Source organism: Cupressus sempervirens, chromosome 2 (genome assembly GCF_028749045.1).
Source record: "Cupressus sempervirens isolate cs-2001-9-10 chromosome 2, ASM2874904v1, whole genome shotgun sequence".
NCBI classification, from domain to species: domain Eukaryota; kingdom Viridiplantae; phylum Streptophyta; class Pinopsida; order Cupressales; family Cupressaceae; genus Cupressus; species Cupressus sempervirens.
Window position 1 is genome coordinate 530,070,894 of NC_143119.1, and position 24,554 is coordinate 530,095,447.

The window sequence follows — 24,554 nt, forward strand, 5'->3', positions numbered from 1 at the left end:
CACCATCTCCATGTTGGTTCTCCAAGAGAGGAGAATACTCAGTACTGTCATTGTAACCATTGGATTTTGAATCAGAGCTCACCTCTATCGAGACCCTTTGTCTACTTGTATTAACCCCTTAGCTCCTAATCTCAATTATGCTCTCCCTTGATGGCACTGCATTTTGTCTCTTTGTTGGAGGCTCCTGATGTTCTTTACTTTTCTCGACCTCCAAATTTTTCTTCTTGCTCTTAACTATTCTTTGTTGTTGGCTACTGCCTTCACCTTTTTGCCTGACTAACTCCACTAGACCTTCTTCCTCTAGTTTCATCTTCTCATAGGTAAGGCATATCTTCTGACTTTGTAACTGCATTAACTACTCATTGTACCATGACTCAATGTGTAGATCAATTGTCCTTGTAACTACCTCTAAGGAAGGATCTCGATGATCATCCCAATTCACTGGACCCAATTCTATTCCATCTATTGTATCATAATCGTCTCTTTAAAAAATTTCATGATCTTCCAATTGATTAGGAATATCAAGGCCTCTCCAACTAATTTCTCTGATCATACCCACTGAAAATCTTGAGAAAGCTAGCTTTCTCATGTGAAAGTCATCCTGTGCATTGGCCCAAAAATCTTCCATAGTAGGAATATGTTTGAATGTGTTTTCATGAAATGCCTCGATAAGTCCATTAGGATTGAATCCTTATCTTGCTCTATACCATCCTAGATGATATCACTCTAACTCCTTCTCCACAACTAAAAAGGCGACAAGATTAAGGAAACTATCATTGCCTATTCCAAATGAGAAGGTAATCCCTGTCTCATCTTTAAGTTTCATCATCTTGTCATAATGCTTATGTTGCCTAGTCAACTCCATCAAAACTATCTTGTTGGGTGGGTACCTTGGAAGTCTCTTGGGACAAACTATACTTCCTACTACTCTAATATATGTGAATTGCAGAAATTGGATGAACCAACTCTCATACTTCTTAACTTTTACTTTTGCTTGTGTTGAAAGCCTTCTAACAGGTGTCCCTTACAATATCCTTACTGTCTTCATGGCAAAGGTGTCATAAAACATCTTATAATCTTTGGTGTTGTGAAAATGAAGTTGTGGATAGCACTTATGCACCAAACATTGCCTTGGCCTATTGCCAATCACTCCTAAGGCGTTAAGTCCAAGATTTTCATTTAGTCTTGCAATTAGATAGAAATAGGATCCCATATAGAATTGCTTTTGATTTTGCACTATCCTAAGTTACAACTCTAGATTTTCACTTATGATTCTAGCCCAATCAAATTTTCTCTTTCCACTTTCAATCTCATCAATAAAATAATACATCTAGCTCTCAAATTGCATACCTTGAGCCACGCCCATGATTTAGCTGAGAAGCACAATAAGGTCACCATACTTCGGTTCAAAATTTGACTTGGTGAGATTTGATTACTTGATAACTCCCTTCTTGCCTTTGTGTAACCAGTTCTACTTTAGATGAATGAAGTAGGCCTCCTAGTTACCCTAAAAGAACTTGGTTGTTTGATCCATCATCATGCCTCTATGTTGGGGAATATTGAATACTTCTTTGACCACTTGTCCACTAATGTTAGTCAACACTCTCTTCCCTTCATCAAAAATGATGGTAACAATATCAAACTGGGATGCACATTTTGTTACTAATTCTAGAGGCAATGTAGGAGGGAAAGTTGTCACATGTACAATTTCACTCTTGTAGATCTTCTTCGCCATGGGGGATTGTCCTTCCTTCAATCTATCCTTCAACTATACCATGTTCATTGTGCCGCTATTGGTATCACTTATTCGCCTCATTTTTGAGAAGGTGGTCTTAGGCATCATGTTTTCCTTGTCTTTTTTGGTATTCATTCCCTTTGGGTTATTTCTCGTACTAACATCTACCATCCTAAACACTTATTTATGCCCCTCTATTCTATTGATGGAATCTTGATATAGACAACACTTATCAATCTCCAACTTTCTTTCTATCGATAGAATCTAGTTTATTTATGCCTCTCCAAGTCCTATCTCTACACTTATCAATCTCCAAACTTTTTTCCTAGGGATGGGACTACCACTTATTTCTGTCTTTTCGTTACCTTGGGATGGAATACATTTATCAATCTCCAAACTTCAATCCTAGGGTGGTCTAGCTTATTTTTTCCTCTCCAAGTGTCCTATCATGAAATCTACACTTATATCTCCCAACTTTAGCCTATCAATGGAAATGTTGAAGTGTTGGATGAAAAGTGCAAGAAGAAGATAAGGGAAATGAACCAAGCAAGAACAGCGAATAGAATATGCCTTTAGAACCAATCTTCACCTCTAAAAATGAATAGAATTTCACCTTAAATCTGCCTTTACCAATCACTAGGTCTTTTCAAATTTAAATCAGGTAAGTTTCAGTTCCTCCTCCAAAATATGATGCCCTAGAAAAAATTAGAACTCACCAACCTTGCAAAAATCTGCCCTAAATTAGAATTTCAACTTCCTTGAAATTGCCCACACTTGCCAAAAAATAGACCTTAAATTACCTTGCATTTTGGCAAATAAAAATCATGAAAGCTGGAAGGAGAAATTGCTGCCAAGGATGGAGAAATTGGACCTCAAAAATTGCCCAATTCTACAAAAAATTGGATATAACCCCCCTCAAAACACCCTACGACAGAAATTACCCAAGAAAAGAGGAGAAAAATGTTGCTAAGAAATGGAAAATTTGTCCCAAAAATTGCCCAAGCTGAAAATTCACCTCCTTAGAAGAAAATCGCACATCCAAGGAGGAGGAGGAAAAGGAATGAGGAAATAAGAGGAGGGGAAGCCCCTCTTATACCAAACTTTTTTCCTCTTCAAGTAGGCCAACCTACCTAGAGGGAGAACAAAATTAACTTATTCCCTTAATTAATGTAAAGTTTAATGGATCTTCTACTTGGCATAAATCTCAATTTCAAAATAATAGTTTGCATGACCTGAAGTATTGAAGTGGATCTTTAAATACTTTATATAATATCTATATATTAATAATTGAAATTTCAATTAATTAATATAAGATAATATTATATGATATGGTAATAAACTTGAAAGTGAAATTAAATAAATATTAATGAAGTGCTATTGAGAGCATCGATGATTGTCTTGGTTATTGATCTTGGTCTTACTCAAAGCACCTTTATATGATAGTACAGGGCTATGCCAAAAGGCATGTCCCATCAGTTAATTAAAACAATGACCATCTGTCGGTTGTTAAGGTTGTAACACAAGTTCAATACTATCAAATCCGATAGACTTAAAATGAAATGTTGATGGCATTAATGAGATAAGTGAAGATTTATAAAGGTATTAAGCCAAAGATTAAATGCTCCTTAAATGTAATATACTATTGTATATATATATATGAAAATGATTAAAAATTATGATAAAATTTACATAATTTGATTTACTAACAAGATGTTTTAAATTCAATTTTCACAAAGCTAATATACTTAACACTCCCTCTTTAGCAAGAGGGAAAATTGAAAGTAACTTAAAACATCTTCTAAATTAAGGAGTTTTCATAGTGTTTGGCAAGGTGTAACCCCCAAAAAAAACACAATGGGTTTTCATGGTGTTTAGCAAAATCTACCCCGAAGAACCATGATGGTTATCAATGTGTCCGAAAAAATTCAGACCAAAGAACAAGGATAACCCTAACTTCAAAAAATTATGTTTGAAGATAGATCAACTATAATAAAGTTGTCACTTTAAATAGGATCAGAACACAAGATTTGTCATCACCTTTCACAAGAAAAGTTGTCACTTTTCACAACACAAGCTTGCAAGAAAAATACTTTATATTCATGAATATATTAGTTAATAAATGCATTTACAACAATGTCATACCAAGTTTTCCTTTGGAGTACACAATTTTTAACTTTGTAAGAGGTTTGGTAAAAATATTAGCATTTTTCTCATTTGTATTGATGTAATTTAATTTAATAACATCTCTACCAACCATATCTCTTATATAGTGATAAGGGGTCTAGATATGCTTTGACTGGTTGTGGAAAATTGGATTTGCAAAAAGTTTGATACAACTTTGATTATCACAATGAATCACTGCAGGTTTTAGGGATTTTCCAAATAATCCGAATAATAGTTTCCTGAGCCAAACTACTTTATGTGCACCCATGGAGGTAGCTACATACTCCACTGCAATAGAACTTAAGGCAACAACTAGTTATTTTCTATTGAACCAAGATATCATTACTGACCAGTGTAATGTGACTCGTCGCGAGTTGGGCGAGTCACCCGAGTCAGCGAGTCACTAATGACCTATCGAGTCCAAATGACCTATGACTCGATCTCGACGGGTCAGGTGACATGACTTGCCTAATTCACCTAACTTGGGTCATGTCGTGACTCACAAGTCATGAGTAACTTGACCTAGCCATGGAAGAAAATGTTTAGTTGGGTTAAAATATGATAAAAATCATGTTTTTTAAATATTTTTTCTTCTTTGTTATTCTTATAACCCTAAAATGGTTTTCATAACACTCTATTGTGAGAAGAAGAAAGAGAAGGAGAGGAAGAAGAGAAATAGAGTGTTATTGTTTTATAACCAGCTGAAACGAAGAGGAGAAAAGCTTGCATTTGTGACATTGGAGCTTGCATTTAGATCATCAAGGAGTTTATAGGAGCTCTTCTCAACACTTCCCAAAGCATTTCAAAGAGGTAAGAGTTGATTTTTTAGATTTTGATGATTTTTTTCTCTATGCTTATGGGTTTTTTAGATGAATTTTTTTGGTATGTTTATGGGGTTTTTTTTCTTCTTTTTTTAAAACTTTAGATCTTCATAAAATACAATGCTTAAATGGTAATATTTGGTCTAAAATGTCTTATTGCAACAACTTTTACATTTTTTTTTACTCATAATGGCTCCTAGAGGTTAAAAAAACCAAGTTCTCTAAAGGAAATAAAAAAGATGAGTGTTGGAAGTACACCATAGACTTTCCAGGTAGAGGTAGAACTCAAACAAAATGCCTATTTTGTAAGGTCGCTAATAGTGGGGGGATAAATAGATTGAAATACGATATTGCTAGCATACATGGTCATGATACTAAGCCTTCTAGAGCTGCAACTATTGAGGCTCAACGTTTTTGTTATGTTGCCTTAGAAAAATATGAACAAGAAAAGGAATTAAAACAAAAACAATTAGTAGAGTTAGCTCAGATTGGTTCTAATTCCATTCCACGCTCATCTGGAAATGTTTCTGTGTCTAGTTTTACACCCAAGCTAGGTTTAGTAGGTTGTGTTGGAGAAGGTTCTTCCCTTCCCCCCTATCTTCCTAGTGCTTTGGCTAGTTGTACTTCTTGTACATCTATTCCTTGCACTACTAGTGGTGTTGCAGCCACTGCCCCTTCTAGTAGTACTGGCTTTACCTTTCATCCTAGAGTTAGAAAATCTAGGTTGGATAATTTTTTTGTACCATGTTCCACTCTTAGTGCACAACCCTCACTTGAGAGCTTGGGCTAGAATAAGAGCAATTTGCAAGTTTTGGTTTTTCTGCAACATTCCATTTATAATAGCTAGGTACTTCAACTTCATTTATATTTTATATTTTACATTTTAAACTTCTAAGTTTTAAAATTTAAATTCAATTTTATAATTTTAACTTGATGTTTAAAATTTGAATTTTGAAATATGCTAATTAAAATATTTTTAAAATGTAATAGGACTCCTTATTGGCAGGGGATGATTGATGTGGTTTCCATTTGTGGTGCAGGGTTTAAAGCCCCCATTGAAGATGAGTTGAGTGGCCCCCTCTTACTAGAAATGGTTGAGGAGATTAAACTTGAGTTGGAGGACCATAGAAAGATTTGGACCCAAAAAGGGTGTACCATTATGACGAATGGATGGATAGATAGGAGGAATAAGACCCTCCTAAATTTTCTTGTTTCTAGCAGAGGTAATTCATCATCCTCTACTTCTTGAAGTCTAAAATTTAATGTATTATTGAATAACTAAAATTTTTTTTTATTGACTATTGATTCTGGAATGATAATTATTTTTTCTAATTTTCACTTTCAAGATCCACCATGTTTTTTAAGTCTATAGATGCTTCCTCACATGTCAAAAATGAAAAATTCTTATGTGAGGCTATTGAGGAGGTCATAAGGGAGGTGGGGGAAGAGAATGTTGTCCAAGTGGTGACTGATAATGTAGCTAATTATGTTGCTACATGTAAAATTTTAACTTCTAAGTTTCTAACTTTCTAAGTTCTAAAAAAATTATTTTAGTTTTTCATTAAATTTTGAAAATTAAAAGTTTTTTAATACATCAAAAAAATTCATTGTTTACTAACTAGTTTAAAATTTTTGCAAGAAAACCTTTCATAGAGAAACATGCAAGAATATTTTGGACTCCATGTGCGGCCCATTGCCTCAACCTAATGTTAAAGGATATTGGAAAGTTTGAATGGGTGAAATCATGTGTTGCTAAGGCCAAAAATCTTTGTAAGTTCATTTATAATCATGCCTTGGTCCTCAACATTATAAGGCAATACTCAAAGGCAAAGGAGTTGGCTTGTCCCGATATCACAAGATTTGCCTCTAATTTTATCACACTAAAATCATTGCTAAGTTCAAGGTTAGCTTTGAGGTGTATGTTTTTTGGTCCAGAATGGAATTCCTCCTCCTTTGCCACCACCCCTACAGGGGTAGATGTAACAAAATGCATTTATGATGAAGAAGGTTTTTGGGAGCCATGTTCGAAGATTGTAGAGGTAATTTTAAAAGCTTAAGTCTTAAAATTTTATAAATTAAATTATCACATACATTTTTAAAAAAAAAAATTCATTGTGCAACTTTGCAAAGTTTCATCATTCATTAAATTATGTTTTTGTTTAATTGTTTTGTAGATCACTGAGCCCCTTGTAGCCCTCCTAGGAGTTGCTAATGGGAGAAGCCCTCTATGGGCTATATATATGAGGGCATGGATAGGGCCAAGGAGGCTATTAAGGTCAAATATGTAAGAGTTAAGGAAAACTATGACCGTAGTTGGGACATAATTGATAGGGGATGGCCAAACCAACTTCTTAAGCCCATCCACGTAGTAGCCTATTACCTCAATATGGCATACCATTTCTGTGAAAATTTCAAGGTAGATGAGGAGGTTCTTAGTGGCCTATATACTGTGATATCAAAGATGGACACTAATGCCACATATATATTGCTTGAGATGGATGCCTATAATAATGTATCAGGGCCTATTTTTTAAAGTCAAATTTGCAAAGAAAGTCGTACAAAATTGCAGCCAGGTAAAAATTGCAGCTTAAGCCTTATACAATCTAGTTTGTAAATTTATAGCTTTAAAGTTCAAATTTTGAAATGAGACTAATATTTTTTTCTTTTACTTTTTTCAAAATTCAAATAGATGGTAGCAAATATTTGGGCCTTCAACCAAAACCTTTAGCAAATTGCCATCCGCAAAATGAGCTAGCCAAGTAGCACTTCTAGATGTGAGCGCAACTGAAGCATGTTCAAGCACATCCACTAAAAGAGGCATAATAGGTTGTCTGTGGAGAAAATGAATAGGCTAGTCTTTGTGCATTACAACCTGCACATTAGGACCAGGGAGATTTTGGATAGTGACACCTCTTGGATTACTCTAGAAGAGGTTGATCTAGAATCTGAGTGGATCACTGAGGTTATTGATCTTGTCTTTGATGAGAGGACCTATAGTGGGTTGACGAGGTAGATAGAGAGGGATAGGCTGAAGCTGTGGCTATGGCAACAGATGACTAGAGAGCTCCAATTGTTCCTAGTGACATCTTAGAGGCATTGGCAGAGCTAGAGACTACAATTGCACCTCACAGGCTGATGCTATGGCTAATTAGTCATCTAGGACCTACCTTAGATGCCTTAGTAAGAGGAATTTTATAGATTATACTAAGCTTGAGGTTGAGGCTAGGCATGAGGATGAGCATGAGGATAAGGATGAGGATGACAATGACGATGATGATGATGACAATGAGGACTAGGAGTCATAGCTATAGTCTTGTTTTAACTTTTTGTTTAACTTAACATATGATAGAATTTAGAACATTTGATGATGACTATTGATGTGTTGGATTTCATAATACATATAAATTTTGATGGGTTGCATGGATTTATCATTTTATATACGATTTTATGTTTTACTTTTATAATATTTGCTTTAGTTATTGTTTAGTTACTAGTACTTAGCAATTTACCTTTATAGTATTGTACTTATGTAATCGATGTATGTTTGACTTTTAAGTATGTGCATTGTGATAAAATTATCTTCTATTTAATGATTTTATTGTGTCGTTAAGCTTTATTCAATAATGGGTGCATGGAATATTCTTTAAATCTTAAAAAAATTCAAAATTTTGAGGTTTTTTCACTTTGTTCAGTCACTGCCGAGTCACGGCTAAGTCACTGCCAAGTCTGAGCCAGGTCATGAGTCAAGTTACCCTTGTCGAGTCTGATTCATGTTACTTTGTTGCTTACCCAAGACTGAAGCAACAACCTGTAGTACTTTTTTGATTTGTAGAGCAACCTGCCCAATCTAAGTTGGTATATCCTTCAAGATTTATCTCAACATTTTTATATTTTAAACCAAAACTAATAGTTCCTTGTAAGTATCTCAAGACATGTTTTGTAGTCATTAAGTGAATCTTTTTAGGTTTATATATGAAAGGACTTAGGACATTAGTAGCATAGCATATGTCTAGTCTAGTATTTACAAGATATATAAGTGATCCAATAATCTGTCTGAAGTGAGTAGGACCGATGTCTTCCTTGTAAGTATCTTAGGACATGTTTTGTAGTCATTAAGTGAATCTTTTTAGATTTATACATTAAAAAACTTAGGACATTGGTAGCACAACATATGTTTGGTCTAGTATTTACAAGACATATAAGTGATCCAATAATTTGTCTGAAGTGAGTAAGATTGATGTCTTCAAATTTTATAGCTTCTTCTTTTAACTTGTGCAAGTTTGTTTCCATCGGAGTGGGTAAAGGTTTACCATCCATCATTATGAACTTAGTTAGAATATCTTCAGTGTACTTCCCTTGATGTAAGAAGATATGGTCCTTTTTCTGAATAACTTCTAATCCCAAAAAATAGTGTAGTAACCTTAGATCTTTCATCTCAAATTTAGCTATGAGTTCTTGCTTGCATTTTTCAATCAAATGATCATCTCAAGTTATTAGTAAGTCATCAAAATATAATACAAGTATTAACATCTCATCTTTTGAGGTGTTGAAGTATATGTTTGAATTAGCTTCATTCTTTGAGTATCCAAGTTTGGGTAGATAGTTGTCTATCCTTTCATACCAGGCTTGAGGGGCTTGCTTAAGACCATAGAGTGCTTTCTTGAGTTTACATACATACAACTTTTTATCCTTTATAGTGAATCCTTCAGGTTGTTATATGTAGACTTCTTCACTAATGATCCCATTTAGGAATGCAACTTTCACATCCATGTGATGAAAATAGTTGTTCATTAATACTAAATAGTTGTTCATTAATACTACATGTTTGAGCTTCTTAACAATTTTTTTTTTCTTCCTTATTACAAAGGCAATCTTCAAGTCCATAGTTATCTTTGACTTGGCTACATCATAATTGCCAAAGGTTGTAGCTTTCTTATCTATTTCTTCTACCAACAAACCAGTAATTTCTTTAGATGCCTCATCCACATTTATCTCATAACCTAAGGATTTAGCCATCTCACCCTTAGAACTACAACCTAAACATATGTGAAGTCAATATCATTTATAGAAATCAAACATCATAGAAACATTTCTCAACTAGTGACACCAAAATCCTTTGTCTTTGTTTCATTGACTTCTTAAACTCTTCAAAGTATCTAGTCATTATAGACTCAAAATTTTCTCCAATTTTCTCAATATTCACATATATGTACTGAAATAGATCTATTTGTCTTCTATGAAACTTTACCAAAAGAAGGAAATGTTTTCTACATAGAAAAATAAACAAACAAGTATTGAACCAAACTTGTACTATTCAATCTTGGTTTTCCTTATGGCCCCCAAGTTTTCTGACAAATGTTGTATCATGAGGCATTGGCTCATATAAAATGAACAATCAGTTGTTCCCATCTAACAAGAATGATTAGTTGTTCCCTCAACTTATCAAACACCTTGCAAATATGAATCGTAAGGCATTGGCTCATATAATTTACACACACTCTTTAAATGATCACATTGATCATAGCTTTTCCATCCTGACCAAAAAAATTTTTTTTTTTTTGTTGTTGCTCCAACAACATTGTCGTCGCATGTTGTCTCAATTGTGATGGCATGTCCGATGGGTAGTCATCAGTCCAACAACATTATTGTCACAAGATGTCACAATTGCAATGACCTATCCGATGAGTTCCCATTGGCTCTACACCATAGCCATCACATTTGTGACAACATACTAAAAATGTAAGTCATTGTTTTCATGATAGTAGAGAATCACAATATCCACAGAGTGAATGTGGACTCTTTCCCTTTCTTTCTTTCAAATTGTAATGGCTATAGGCATCGTAATTGCAATGCAAGCACTTTTCATCACAATTTGCAATAGAAAAAGTCTGATGCCCATCCGATGGGAGCCAATTCCTAGTACTTTCACTTGGGCAATGGGTGGTAATCACAATTATGACAGGTGGTCATCACAATTGTGATAGCCTACCATCACAATTTGAGCCCAAATATATTAGTGAATAAATGACTCTCTAAAACTTTTAGTCTCATTATCTCTTGAATTTTATGTAAGTATGGGTGATGATTATTCATCAAGTGGTATTACTTTATTTTCTTAATTCCATATAGTATGTATCCATGTTTCATAATTCATGATTGAGAAGGTATAATATCTTGTGAGTCATACCACAATACTCTATATTCTAAAATATGTTTAAGAATGTTGGAAGTCTTAATAAGTAAGATACTAAGAGGTGGGTGGATCAGGATCTACAAAACTTTTAACTTCTTGAAACAAAACAAGTACATTCACCATTTTCTCATCTCATATCTAGATCATATACCATACAACCCTAAACTATAATACCGAAATGGATCTAAGTATGCATCACATTCATCAACATGAAAATAAATGTAAACACATAACACAAAAGATTTGGTTACCCATAAACCCTCCAAAGTGAAGGTAAAATTGGGGTGTAAATAATACCCACAAATCTTCACTACTACACCTATGCATGTTAAGGCTATAATCTTTGACCACTTCTAGTGATATAACCTATTAAGAGCTTACAAGACTTATTCAGTCTACCTTGATTAAAGGATTTAAACTTACAACTAAGTAAGCACTATGTTAAGAGATTTCAATAGGTTTGTTAAAACCACTCTATTAAGAGATTTACCCTGATACACTTGATAAAATGTCTCGGTACCTAATCCTTTATTTAGCACTTTATGCTAGATTATAGATCTTCTCTTTCCTTGATTGATTTGATCTCCTTATTTGTTATACTATGCTATATACTTTCATTGTTAGGTTTCTCTATCTAATCTCTACTACTGATCATCAAACATAGCCATTATTCACTTTTTCCTTGACCTTTTCGCATATGTACGATCATTTTCTTGATTTAGGGATTAAACCCTTCTTAAATAGACAACTAGAAAATGTTATAGATCATGATCAATGATCCAAAGTTCTCCCTTTTGTTGCTTAGTCCTTCTAATTTTCTAATTTCTTACTCTACCTTCCTAAGGATTGATGTCATCTAAAAAAATATGTAATATCCTCCTTGTTGTCTCCACAATCCTACAATCTTGCATAGAAGTTGGCCAAAAAGGTTTATATAAGTGTTTATGCCATCAAAAATACATATGCAAAAAATAGTTTACTTGACACTTGAGTATGCTTATACTCAGTCATAGCTAATATTCATATTGTCCCTTGGCTCTTGTATGCTCAATAGTAACTGACTCACTAGACATATACTATCTTGTCTTTGCTCAACATCTTTAACTTTACTCATCATATACTATGACTTGGTCTACACTAGGGTGCTCAACAACCTTAAACTTTCTCAACTTATACTAAAACATAAACAAGTCCATAAATACTCATCATTCATTGGGTTACTTGGTCACAATGATGACTGACCAACTCTACCTATAAAATGACTAAGTGTTGGACAAAAATAGGAAACATGGCTTAGAGATCAACATAAGAAATGTGTTTATAAATTTTGGTGTTAACTTATCAATGTTTTTAAATAGCTATAATGATATAACATGCTAGAATTGATCACAACTAATCTTGTAATTCCTATGGTGCGAGACATTAATATTAAAAAGTATAGCTTTATCTTGAATATTGAATTATGTAGTGCTTTTATAGGTCTCGCCCATACTAGAGTTATGTACTAGAAAAATATAGATTTTATAAAATTCCTAGAAAAGTTCATCTTTCTATTACCACAAAGAAGTATTTAAGTGATTTATCATAGACCTATCCTTAATTTTATATCCTTTTCTCAGAGTTAAAGTTTTTGTGATTCTAATATGCTCTCCTTGAAAACTCCTGTGTTGGGAACTTATGGATAGTTCTCATCTTTTCTAATATTTATGCCTAAGGAGGCATCCACTAGTACATTTTGGCAAATATGTGACTATGTGAATAAAAGTTTTAGTCATATAACTAAAACTAATCACATTCTACTTTTTCTTTGCAATTTACAATTATAGGTGACAAAATATGTGGATAATTTAGTGATCGGGTAAAACTACAAGGTCAAGTGACCAAATAAATGATTAATAAAAAAATAAGTCACTAATAATTAGTCGTCCAAACAAAAATTATTAAATAAATGATCAAATAAGTGACTAAAAAATTAGTCGCTCAAACTATTATTTAACATAAACACTCTCAATAAATCTAATACTAAGAGAATTATATAATGTTATAGTAACAATATCTTTAAAAAGTATGATATATAAAATATATTTAATATTGGATAATCATCATAGTATATTTTTACAACAAAATATATTAATTATTTCTCTTATCTTGCATTAATTAATTCAACAAACCATTGAAAATGCTGAAATTTCATTGTGTGAGGTCGTTGCATACATTAAGTTTATTATCAACCTTGTTACCTTCTAGTCTCAAACATCACGCATTTACAATGAACACTATAAATGTTGTCAAATCTCATAGTTAGAGAACTTTCCACCAATGCAATTTAATCTACTATCATTAACTACTAAAGCATTTTCTTACATAATTAGTACAAAGACTTCCTCACATCAAGAGTTCAATTTTTAACATTGATAATAGTATTAAGAAAACATGCTATATAGGTTTTCACTCTTCACAAACTTGATCAAGAAAGGACTTTAACTATTGTTATGAAAAATCTTCCCAAATAGAGCAATGAAGTAATATGCAACCAAAAAAATATCTATCAAAGCTTGAGTGAATTGTCTGTTCAAAAATCAACACCAAGAATAGGTTAAGAGTGACTGTGCATTTTGTTTATAGAACATTCATATGAAACAAAGAAAAATATTTTAATTCATTTTTTTTTCTATTTTGATTCTATGAGTGATATTTGTATTTCTATTACCAGATTGTGTGTTTGGAAAATACTATCATTTTTGAATCATCTCATTTGATATTTGATTTAAAGTAATATCATTTTTCCATCATCTAATTTGATATTTGATTTATTTTGAGCTCTAATTTTTAGAATTATAAACAAATTTAAAATCATTCATTTAATATTATATAAAGATGTATTTTAAGATATTTTTTAAAGATGTAATTAATTTTTTAACTTATATATTTGAATTATTACTTTAATTATTATAACAAAAAATAGAACTACTATTATTTTATTTGAACACAAAATTTTCTTACATTTTCATTTACACTTGAAAAAAGCATGGTAAAAATTTTGGGAAGAAAAATAAAAATATTTTAGAATAAACTTCTGTAAGCTACATTGAGAATATTTTGCACATCAAGGGGACCCCATTGACTCACTTGAACTTCCATTGAATTAATCAGCATGTGCCAATAGTTTTGGGAAGAAGATATGTGTAAGATTAATTTTATGATCTAGTTGTTTCTATTTCCCACCATTTTTCACTTATTATTAGAAAATCTTCATATCAAGTAAGACAATATAGGATTTTTCATTATGATCTAGTGGTGCATTAGTTTTCTGCTCTGATTATAATTTTGGACACCCATTAGGCTATAATTCAAACCAATCTTTTGTTTTGAGCCACTATTTCAATTCATTTTTTGGCCATGTTATTAGGGTTTTTGTGGACAAGGGGTCAAAGAGGTTTTGTTTGATTGGATCTATAACATTCTAACCACCTTTTGGTTGTGGTAGAAGGGGGCAAAGATATTATTCCTAGGTCTTGACAATGTGGGGAAGACTAGCTTGCTACATATGTTGAAAGACAAGTAGCTAGTTCAACCTACACATTATGCCACATATGAAGAACTTAGTATTGGGAAAATCAAATTTAAGGATTTTGATCTAGGTGACCATCAGATTACTAGGAGAGTCTTAAGGGATTACTATGTCAAGGTGAATGTTGTTGTGTATAGTTTTGATGTTTCTAATAAAGAGCGATTTGTAGAATTAAAAAAGTATGCAACATCAAAAGAGGAGATTTGATATTACCAAAGGTTAGAAAATTACACCACTTGAAGGGAAAGATCAATTTTGCAGGTTCTAGTGTATGACCTATTGAGGTTTTTCATGTATAGCATTCTTAGAAAAATGGGATATGGTGAAGGTATTAAGTAGTTATCACAGTATATCAAATAGAGTTTATCATAATATTTGTTTAATCCAAATATGTCAATGTATCTGAAATGAATTATACTTGGGGGTGAGTTCTAATGGGAGAAATATTTGTGATGCATTATTAATTAATTAACTAGATCATCATAGTTGATACATGAATCATGTATATTCAATTTAGTGCAGGTGTAATTTTGTTTAGGTTTGAGCCTGACAATGTAATTGTTTTGAGGAAGAACAAATATAGGATTATTCCTTTTGTAGTTGTTTCTTAGCTTTTCAAAATTTAGGAATTCGTACAATTATGACTTAATATGGTTGATGAAAAAATATATAATGAAAATTTCTATTCTAGTTTAAGGATTTAGAAAGTTTTATTAGATATTTGTGCCATAAGAATATGAAGCTTACATGATTGGGAAAAAAATTCTGAATAAATATAGCTTTTATGTTATTTAATTCGTTTTAGTGTTCCTCTAAGTCTGAAGGAATGGACTATGGGTCTGTAGTCAATTCTAATAGCTTTTCAATAGAACCAAATTTAAAATCTAGATTACCACTAATAAAAATTGTTGGAGGCAACCTACAATCAATTGTTAAAATCTAGGTTTAATTTTATGGTGTCATGGCACAACATTTCTTTGTTTTTATTCTCCATTTATTACATTAAAGCCTTTCTATTTTTTAGGCTCCCTTTCTTTAGTCCTTTTTCTTGGTGGATTAATCTAGATGATTTGAATCTTTAGTTCTTTGAAATACGAATTGGGGGTTCATGAAGTATTTCTTGTTTTGATAAAGGGGAAAAGATAAGTCGTGTTTAATAAAAATATTAATTTTTATTTATAATGATAATCAAACACAATAGTAGTAGGTAATGCCAAATATAGGAGAAGAATATTGATTATATGTCATGTAGGCTAATCTCCCCTTATATATTTTTTCTTTCATTAATACCTTTTCTTCTTCCATTAACTATCTCATTTAATAAGAGGTGGATGTCTAATTGAAGAAATATTGTGAGTTTATCATGAATAGATGCAACCAACTTTTGGGAGCAATATGAAACTTAGCATATAAATTGCAAGCACACCCTTAAACCTAGTGTTACTTTTACTACCCATTCTAAACCTTTAACTGTAAAGATTTTCTTGTATACAGTACTCCTAACTATCAATTGAAGCAAGGAGGTATGAATAATTAGGGCCAAAGGCACACCCAACTATCCAAACCACCTTGCAAGAGTTAACACAATGGAAACACAACACACAAAACATCAACCAAAGGAGGAAGAAGAGAAAAACCTTATTGATTCATCAAATAATCAACATACATGCCTAGTTGTAAGGCCTTCTGGCTTATGGCCAGATACAAAATATATTTAAGCTCAAAGATCCAACATCAAATTTGTAGCTCCAGATATATATGCAACAAACTTAAAAAAATTTAACGTTCTACTCAAGAATCCCTCCCAAAACTACTCTAACTCTAAGCCTAAACACTCTATATATACTTGCCAAAATGTCTTACAAAACATTCTAGAACATTACATAATAGGAAGGCCAACCCAACAATGGTCTAGATACATCCCAAGAAAAGATCTTAACATAAATGTAATGATCAAAATAAATCTCGCAAGTCAGCTCACAGAAATTACATCCAAATGCTGACACTCGACACAAATAGGAAAACTTGGCACATGAAGGGTCGCTTAGGATACACAAGGTAGCTTAGCACATGAAAAGTCACTTGGCGTACACTAGGTAACTCGACATACACTAGATAACTCAACACATGAAGGAACACTCGGTCAACACTAGATTGCTACAGTAACTTAGCTTCCACTAGAGGTATAGTAACTTGGCATCCCTCAAAGCTACAGTAACTTGACATCCATGCAGGATGAACAAAAATGAGAAGGATAACAAGGCAACCCAAGATGCTCCTGCATCAAACAATTAGGGTTGAAAGAAATTATTATCTTAAATCAGATGTCCCAATCTAAGTTGAATTTAACTCAGATTGAAAAATCAATGAGGCATCTTCAATAAGCTTGTTCTTCCACTTCACCAAATATTCATAGTAATATTTTCCTTTTATTTTCTTGCCAACTCTCTGATCCAATATCTATTCAACTTCTTCAATCTGCTTCTTAGGATAATATTTTGATACAACAACTTCATCATTTGACTCATGATGCTTATACAAATCAGCAATATTGAATATAGGAGATATATCCATGTCATCAGGTAACTCAACTTCATAAGCATTACCACTGTCAAACTTCTTCAAGATCTTACAAGGTCCAAAAAAATTTCATCTTCAACTTACTATATGTTCTGACAGAAAATCTTTCTTTCTTTAAATGAACCATCACCTCATCACCAATTTCAAAATCATGATATCTTCTAGACTTGTCAGCAATCTCCTTATACTTATGATTTTTTTTCCAACCTCAACTTCACTTCCTTATGCAAAGACTCCATAAAATTAGAAAATTCTTCTCCTGCAATGCTTCTCTTTTCTTCACCAGCAACATTTCTCAAATCTGATATACCTTAGGTTGCATTCCAATAACAATCTCAAAAGGTTTTTTCCCTATACTCCTATTCACAAAATTGTTATATGCAAACTCAGCTTATGCCAACACTACTTCCCAATTACTTGGCTTATCTCCAACTAAACATCTCAACAAATTACCCAAACTTCTATTCACAACCTCTATCCATCCATCTATCTATGGATGGAATGTAGAACTAAACTTCAACTTAGTACCCATCTTCTTCCACAAAGTCTTCCAAAAATAGCCAAAAAACTTACTTTTTGTTAGAAATAATACTTCTTGGTAATCCATGCAATCTCAAAATCTCTTTAAAGAAAAGTTTAGCAACATGCTCTGCATTTGATGTCTTCTTACATGGTATGAAATGATCCATCTTAGAAAATCTATCCATTACAACAAATATGGAATCGTACCCCTTCACTATCTTGGGTAATCCAAGAAGAAAATCCATACTGATGTCACTCCAAGGTTTCTCAGGAACAATAATAGGTGTGTACAAACCAATATTTTGACTTACTCTTTTTGCAACTTGACAAACCCCACAAATATTTCTAAATTTTTGAACATCCTTATACATTTATGGCCAATAATACTTATCCTTCAGCAAACTCAATATCTTATCAATTCCAAAATGTCTAGCCAAGCCGCCACTATGTTTTGCCTTAATCAAATTAAGTCTCATTGAACTTTTAGGGATACACAACTAAATATCTTTGAACAAAATACCTTCTTGAATAAAATATTCATCATACTTACTGATGTGATCTATCAGATTTGGTGCTCTACACTCTCTCCACGCCTCAAAAAAATTAGGATAAGCATCATACAACTCTTTCATTTCATCAAAACTAAGAACTTCAACATTCATTTTAGTCAAAAAAGAATGTCTTCTACTCAATGCATCAGTAACTATGTTAGTAACTCCACTCTTAGGCTTAATGACAAATGTAAAACTCTACAAATACTCAACCCACTTCATATGTCTCTGATTCAATTTATGTTGACTTTCCAAGTATTGTAAAGCTTTATGATTAGTATATAGCACAAAATACTTAGGAATCAAATAATGTCTCCACTTCTTCAATGCTTGAAAATAGCATAAATTTTTTGATCATAAATAGAATACTTCCTTTTAGTATCATTCAACTTCTCACTAAAGAAAGCAATAGCTTTACCTTCTTGACTTAATACAGCTCCTATTGCATTACCACTTGCATCACATTCAACTTGAAATACTTTGCTAAAATCAAGCAAAGCTAATATAGCTAATTCAGAAACCTTTTGTTTTAAAGTCTCAAAACTCTTATCATCTCCATGTTTCCACTTGAATTCCTTTTTATCTTCTCTCATTGTCTCAGTCATAGCATTACAAATAGAACTAAAATTTCTTATGAACTTTCTATAGAAACTAGCCAAACCATGAAATGATCTTACCTCACCCACATTCTCAGGTGTAGGCCACTTTGAAATTGCTTTAGCCTTCTTTGGATCCATTCTCAAACCATTAGTTGAAATCACAAATCCTGAATACACAATCTTCTTTTGCATAAAAGAAGACTTTTTAAGACTAACCAACAACTTTTTCTCTTTCAACCTCTATAATACTTGTCTGATATGCTCAAGATGTTCTTCCTTAGTCTTACTAAATATTAGAATATCATCCAAATACACAATCACAAACTTACCCAAGAATCTTTTCAGAACTTCATTCATCAACCTCATGAATGTACTAGGTGCATTAGTCAAACCAAAAGGCATAACCAACCATTCATACAAACCATCTTTTGTCTTGAAAGCAGTCTTCCATTCATCACTTTCTTCAATTTTGATCTGATGATAGCCACTTTTCAAATCAATCTTTGTAAAATAGTTTTCTCTAGTCAAACAATCCATTATGTCATCCATCCTTGGCATAGGAAACCTATATTTCACTGTGATCTTGTTAACAACCCTAGAATCAGTACACATTCTTCATTCTCCATTCTTTTTAGGTGCTAATACAGTAGGTACAATAGATGGACTCAAACTTTCTCTGATCAAACCTTTTTGCAACAAGTCATGCACTTGTCTATTAAGTTCTTCATTCTTTATAGGTGTCAATCTATATGGTGCTTTGTTCAACACACTAGCTTGATGAATCAGATCCATACAATGACTTATACTTCTTACAAAAGGTAAACCATTAGGAATATCCTCAGCAAAAATCTCTTTATACTTGTTCATCAATTCTATAATTTTCCTGGTACTCGGCTACCAATAGCTATTGTCACTCGGTCATTATCAACTTCTATTGCTAAGTCATTACTACAAACACTCAGTCCTCTAGGAACTATAGCAAAACAAACTTGATTCTTTTTTACTTCCTTTTCAAATTGCTTTCCATTAACCATGCAAACTTTTATTGCAGTATAACTGACCTCCTATGGACTTTCAATCAAAGGCAGCAATATTTGTTTCTTCCCATTCACCCAAAGAGTATATTGATTCAATCTTCCATCATGCATAGCATATCTATCATATTGCCAAGGTCTACCCAACAAAATATGACAACAATCCATAAGCATAATATCACACAAAACTTCATTAAAGTAATGTCCAATCTTGAACTTCACAAGGCATTGCTCACTTACCAATATCCTATGCTCATCTTTGATCCATGAAACATGATAGGGTTTAGGATGGTTTAGCCTTTGCAACTGCAACTTTGTAACTAGCTCTTTTGATGCAAAATTTGTAGAACTTTCACTATCAATGATCACTTTGTAGTATTTTACAACCATCTTACATCTTGTCTTGAAAAGACTTCTCGTTAAAATAGGTTCCTCATCACTTCCCTTAGTACATAAGATTCTTCTTACCATCAATTTTTCTCTAGCCTCAAGTCCACTTGGTGAACCCTCATCATCTTCTTGAATTACAACATTTATGTTACCTTGTCCACTTTCAAAGGATCTACATTCAAAAGATCTATGTCCTTCTTTACCACATTTGAAACAATTACCACACAAACCACCTCTAGGATAATAATTGCCTCTTCCTCAATAAGAATTACCACTTTTCCATTTGGTCTTTCCTTTGTCATCATTCTTCCACTCTGATTTGCCTTTATCCTGTACAAAATTGTCAAATCTGCCATCTTCACCATATGATCTACCTCTGCCTCTCTAGAATCTACCACCTCTACCTCTTTTTATTTGTTCATACTTCTTTGTCAAGATCTCCTCAACCTTCAAGGCATATTGGTATGCTTCTTCCACACTTTCCAACTTCACAAAACTTATTTCATCTTGTATTCTAGATCTCAATCCATTTATGTACCTTGCAATTTTCTCAACATCATCATCCACATGTCTAGATCTGATGTCTAATCTATAGAAGTCCTCGGTATACTCTTTCACAGTCATGTCCTTTTGTTTCAAAATTTTCATCTTTCTCAACAAGCTAACTTGGTAATCAATAGGAAGGAATTTGTTCTTTACCTTGTTCACCATCTTCGACCAAGTTCTAATCTTCTTTTTTCCTCTCCTTTGTCTATCAATTTGCAAATGCTCCCACCATAGTGAAGCATGACCCTTCAGCCTAGTAACTACAATATTCACCTTCCTATTATTAGGAGTGTTTTCATACTCAAAGAACGTCTCCATATCTAAGATCTAATCCAACACAACATTGGTATCCAACTTTCCATCATAAGGGACAACTTCTATAGCAGGCTTTGAATTTCCCCTAGACAACACTCTTAAAAACCTTGCTTCATCTTGGTCTTCTTTAGATTTTGGATTAGGGTTTTTTGTTACTACTTCATCATGACTTACATCATCAAGATGTGCTCATCTCCTCTAGGCTATCTCCATAGCATCTAATTTGGCTACAATTTGTCTCAATGTATCTAATATTGCATTATCAACATTTCCTCTACCTCAAACCATCTTTACAAATCAAGTTCTTGGAAGATTGTAACCCTCTGCAAGTTATAGGTCAAATCCATAGATCTGCAACCCTACAAACCAAATCACTCAAGGTTCTACACAATCTAATCACCACAAGGATGAACCTCAAGTTCTAATACCACCTAATGCAAGGAGGGATGAATAATTAGGGCCAAAGGAACACTCATCTTCCAAACCACCTTGCAAGAGTTAACACAGCGAAAACACAATGCACAAAATAGCAACCAAAAGAGGAAGAAGAGAAAACACTTCTTGATCCATCAAATAATCAGCATACATACCCAACTGTAAGGCCTTCTAGGTTACGGCCAAATACAAAATATATTCAAGATCAAAGATCCAACATCAAATTCATAGCTCTAGATACATATGCATCAAACTTCCAAACTTTTTCATTATGCTTTAGAATCCCTCCCAAAAATTGCTCTAGCTCTAAACCTAAACATTATATATACTTGCCAAAATGGCTTATAGATCATTCTAGAACATTACGTAAGAGGAAGGTTGACCCTACAATAGTTTGGACATATCCCAAGAAAAGATCTTAACATAAATGTCGTGATCAAAATAAATCCTACAAGTTGGCTCCTAGAAATCACATCCAAATTCTGACACTCAACATAAATAAGAAAACTCAGCACATGAAGGGTCACTCAGCATACACAAGGTAGCTCAGCACATGAAGAGTCACTCAGCATACATTGGGTAACTCAACACATGAACACTTAGTCAACACTAGAGCTACAGTAACTCGACATCCACACAAAATGAAAAAAAATGAGTAGGATAACAAGGCAACCTAGGATGCTCCTGCATCATCAATCTAGCTTCCTTTGCACTAAATGTAAGAAGATTATTGTTGTCTTGTATTTAAAAATACTAGATATAAAAAAAATTAGCGTTGATAATGATATAATTTTAATACATGGAAAGCTTACATTTTTGGAAGAAAAAAAATTCTTGGGAGTTCTCTTGTGTGTATGATTTTGTCCAAAAATAACACTACCTTTTTGGATAGTATAGGTATATTTTTGGCATTACCCATATCCCACACTTGGAGGACTGGATAGTTATGCATATTAAATGACTTGGATTTATGCTCATGGTAGGAAATTTGTATTCTTTGTTCCATCATTTAGATTTTACTTGGATTGTTTCTTTTTAAAATCTAAGGCAATACTTGTTGATTGTATTTCATTTTGGTGAATTTTGGGTTGAGTGTTCTTATTTAGTATGGCTCCATGTTTTTCAATACGACCAATCACTTCTTTAATCCCATCTGCCATACTTTGATGATTTCTTTTTAAAATATAAGGCAATACTCTGATGATTTTTTAAATTTTTTTGGTGACTTTTGGGTTGGTTGTTTTAAATCTAGTACAACACTATGTAGTTTTGGGTCCATAGATTTGAATTGTACTAAATTACATGAAAACATTTGCAGTAATGAGTACAAAAATGACAATTGAAACTAAAAAAAAGTTGAGTTTTTTTGCATCCAATGATCTCCCAGTTTCACATAATTTAGAAATGAAATTTGGATTATCAAATTCCATACATAGGCCTAAAGAAGGGGGAGGCCAAAAGACATTATTTTTTCCCTTGGAGAATAATTCCAAACCTAATAAATTCTATTAATAAAAGTAATGCATAAATTTGATAATAAGAAATGTCATGTATATTTCTCTTCCTCTACCAAGGATCTAAACCCAATCTAACATTATTTATGAAAATTATAAGAATAGTTATTACATTTTCAAGATTTGGAATGTGATATGAAGAATCAAACTTAGAGGGAAGGTACTCTATTATTTTATTGATGCTTTACACTATCCAAGATATAAAAGGAGTGATCTAAGAATAAAGAAAGCTCAAATTGAAAGTAAATACAAAGGTTTCTTATTATTTACTCTTGTCAATAATTCAAAAGGAATCCTCAAGAACTTCTTATAAGCTTCCATAGTGATTTTACAACCTACAACTTATTTTTTTAGATTTACCTGTAGATTTTGATGTCTCCTCCATGAAACATGCAAATAAATAACTCTTGAAATAAATACCATAGCTTTAGATGAGCTTATTGACTTCCTATTTCTCTTTATGAAGGAATCCTCAAGAACTTCTTGTAAGCCTCCATAGTGATTTTACAACCTCAAACTTATTTTTTTAGATTTACCTAAAAAGTTTTGATGTTTCCTCCATGAATCATGCAAATAAATAACTCTTTGAAATAAATACCATAGCTTTAGATTAGCTTATTGACTTCCTATTTCTCTTTCTAAATTTCCATCATGTATTTCCTTATTGCATGTTAATATAGAACACTAATTTGAATTGTGTATGTGTGGTTGTAATTGCCTCAATAGCTGCCATAAATTATCTCCATTTCTTGAAGTATTTGGAAAGACTAAGAATGCTAGTATCATTGGTTGAGAAACACTATAATGATGTATGTCTTCTTGTGGATGTTGATTATAAATTTGTACAAGCTACCACACAAAGGGTAAGATTGTTGAGACCCTTAGGCTAATGTGGATGAAGCCTCAATAGCCATAAAAACTGCACTACTAGAAGCGGTAGATAAAACTACAAAAAAATTTGGAAAATATGAGATGGTAAAGTCCAAGATTACCATGGATTTGAAAATTGCTTCAGTTATCAAGAAGGAGGACAAGCTAGTAAAGAAATTGAAAGCCAAATTTGGAGAGGGTGTCAAGGAAGAAGAAGAAGAAGAGGATGAAGAGGAAGAAGGAACTCAAGCACAAGAACCTCTAAATTTGAATCAGGGCATGAGAGAAGATAAAGAAGAGGAGGAAATTGAAGGTGCCAAGGAAGAAGAAGTTGAGGAAGCACCTACTCTTGTGGAGCAAAAGAAGAGGAAGGCCAAGGTACAACTTGTGGCAAGGGCTAAGAAAATTGTTAAGTCAAATCAGCCAAAGCCCACTACACCTACAATGAGAGCCAACACATGTGCTACAAAAAAAAAAGGCTAAGGAAAAGACAAAGCAAATAGAATAAGGAGGTCAAAAGAAAAAGAGACTAAGAATAAAATATGTGGCACAACCAAATTCTGATGAAGAGAAAATAGAGTTACATGATGACAACCAATTTAACATGATGAGTCACAATCCTCTCTCAAATCTTGAAAATTTATATCAAAATGTTAAGAACAATGTAGATCTATCAAAATTTAGTCATGTTGATTTTGATAAATTGGGTAAAGAG

At 32.9% G+C, this 24,554-nt stretch overlaps 1 pseudogene; it reads left to right on the plus strand.

Moving 5' to 3' along the window:
- The first annotated feature begins 6,967 nt into the window (after nucleotides 1-6,967).
- On the plus strand, nucleotides 6,968-14,843 carry LOC149573294 (small COPII coat GTPase SAR1A pseudogene; annotated as a pseudogene).
- The last annotated feature ends 9,711 nt before the right edge of the window (nucleotides 14,844-24,554 follow it).